Raw genomic sequence first — 2,886 nt, 5'->3', positions numbered from 1 at the left:
AATCTGGACTTTAATTATGTGCATAGTGCTATAAGAATGAGGAGTTCTAAGGCTTGTACATTATTTCCATGTGAGAGATTGCAGATTAGCTGGCCTATAATATGCCATCACCCAAACCAGCAAAAAGAATTAGTGTTGATTTTCCAGAAGAAAGCCATTTACTATATCCAATACTGATTCTGCCATTTGTGTGTAGAAATACTGATTTCCTGTCTGAAGTGTCCAGTGTGTACCTATAACTGATTGAAATGGGCAGTGCACGGAGGTTTCTATTTATTTCCAGGTGAATTCTTCACATTTCCTGGCTCCTGAAACTTTTGCTTCCACAAATCTTCTACAACTATGCACCCTCATAATCCCCAGTTATATAACTTCTCCCCAGTGATTTGGGCAATGGTGATGGCTTGTTGTGGGTAATAGACAGAGGCACTTAATCCCATGAAAAAAGGAGGATATACCAGCTTCTTTATTTTTGAACCTCTAGCAAAAAGGAGTCCAACAAAACCAGCAAAACCAATAATACTGAGTCTTGGGAAAAATCCAGGAGGCACATTTTGAAGATAGTTATAGTTGCTTACTCCCCACTGGACAAAAGTATTCCACCTTGGGTTTAGTATTGGAGTATGTTTCCTGACACAAACTTTTAGATGGCTCACAACGATGTCAGAGTGGTAAGATGCTTGCTTCAAGTTGAGTCCTTGGCTTCTCCACATATTTAGATTGATCCTCAGGAACTGAGTAGAGCGAGAGCTCATTGATCTTCATGTAACTTTTGTGAGGTGAGTCCTTTTTGGGTGCTGCATAGACTCTGAAGGCGAGCAGGCTCAGGCTAACTGGCCCTGCAGATCTCTGAATTACCTTGAACATGTCAATGGCAGCCAGAACTCTTTGCCCCCTTCTAAGCTTCTACTGTTTCACATCACCTCCCTGAAGAGCCCTCCTTTCTCACTTGATTCCTGTCCACCTCTCGACTCTGCCACACTCCTTCTCAAGGCCACTGTCCTCATCCACTCCTGCCTAGAATGACTTGAAGTCCTTACCTTCAAAGCACACAACTTTCTATCTCCCCTCTGCCACATCCTGACTGTACTTAGTTCATAGATGGACGCTCATCTCTCAGCTTCACTGGCTCCTGCCATGTGGGCTTTGCCATAGCTCACTCTAACCAGATCACAGAGACTTCCCCTCAACTACCAGGCACTGCTTCTCAGAACGCAGAGATATATGCCTCACTAGAGTCCTTACTTTAATACAAGACAAAGCTACCAATATATATGCAGACTCTAAATATTCATTCCACATCTGACACCACCATACTTCCATTCAGCAGGAGAGATGCTTCCTTACTACCAAGAATACATCTATTACCAATGGTCCTCTCATCCTAAGGCTGCTGAAAGCCCCCTATTTTCCCAAGGAGACTGATAGTTACTCACTATGAGGTGCCTACTAACATTACAGTCTTGAGAAATGCTTTTGTTAATAAGATTCCTAAGAAGGCCCACAACGCCTCCACCCTCCTTCCTCTATTCTCCTTTAGTACCCTCTGATCTTACCTGCTACAGAATCTAAGTCTGAATGTCAGGTTTTCCAGGCTATGGGAGCCATTCTGTAGTTGGTTCCTTCTATAGGACTGGTACTGCCTCCCAACACTCAATACCCACTCCAACTTCAACGCCCTAGTATTACTCTACATTGGGGAAATGAGCCTTCACAGGACCAAAGGTTTTTCCTCCTATTGATGCTGGACAATGCCATCCTCTGCTACATATGTGGCTGGAGTCATGGGTCCTTCCATGTGTACTCATTGGTTGGTGGTTTAGTCCCTGGGAGCTCTGGTATGTTCTGGTTGGTTGATATTGTTGTTCTTCCTATGGTGTTGCAAACCCATTCAGCTCCTTCAGTCTTTTCTCCAACTCCTCCATTTGGGGTCCCCTTGTTCATTCCAATGGTTAACTGCAACCATCCTCATCTGTATCAGTAAGGCTCTGGCAGAGCCTCTCAGGAGACACCCATATCTGGCTCCTGTCAGCAAACAATTCTTGGCATCAGCACTGGATTTGGTGGCTGCATATGGGATGGATCCCCAGGTGAGACAGTCTCTGGATGACCTTTTATTCAGTCCCTGCTCCACTCCGTTCCTGTATTTCCTCCCGTGAGTATTTTGCTATCCCTTCTAAGAAGGAATGAAGCATCTACATTTTGGGCTTCCTTCTGTTTGACTTTCATATGATCTGTGAATTTTTTCTGAGGTATTCTAAGCTTTTGGGCTAATATCCTCTATCAGTGAGTGCATACCATGTGTAGGAGGACCTCAGACAGTGATTTCATTATTGCCTCTTGCCTGGCAGGCTAAGGCTACTAATATCTTTCTTCTCCCAGAAGCCTGTAGAACACAGTCCTATACCATGCTAGGTAGCCAGGAAGAAGTTTTCATTTTGTTTTGAGATTGGTGTCTCTGTGTTCAGCAGCCAAACTACATAATTGCTTCAGCAGTAGATCTTACCATGTAGTCATGGGTGATAACTAGAATAACAATAAGCAGTGTTATAAGGATATCTGGGGCCTCTCTGGACAGTAACTCACAGGGAGCTACCACAAACCTTGCTCCGTGCTTTTCTTTAAATACTCATGTCTTCTGATAGTACCATTGGCCACCCATGGAGAGCATGTCTGTCTGAACTCACTTTTTAACTAACTAGCAGGTTTCCATAGGCTTTTCATACATCCTTAGTTTAGATTAACCCGCCTGTTACCTCCTCCTTTGCCTCCTTTCCATCCCCCAAGCCCCAATAACTCCAATAACCCCAGCATTCCCACGTTTCACATTCCAAGTATTCTATTATCCTTTAATTACATTTTAACTGGACTGTGAGATAGTTGTGC

At 43.8% G+C, this 2,886-nt stretch overlaps 1 pseudogene; it reads right to left on the bottom strand.

The window, feature by feature from the left end:
- Nucleotides 1–269: 269 nt before the first annotated feature.
- Nucleotides 270–867, bottom strand: LOC116912474 (annotated as a pseudogene).
- Nucleotides 868–2,886: the final 2,019 nt, after the last annotated feature.

Source organism: Rattus rattus, chromosome 11, assembly GCF_011064425.1.
Source record: "Rattus rattus isolate New Zealand chromosome 11, Rrattus_CSIRO_v1, whole genome shotgun sequence".
NCBI lineage: Eukaryota > Metazoa > Chordata > Mammalia > Rodentia > Muridae > Rattus > Rattus rattus.
This window is presented reverse-complemented; position numbering and strand designations above follow the sequence as displayed.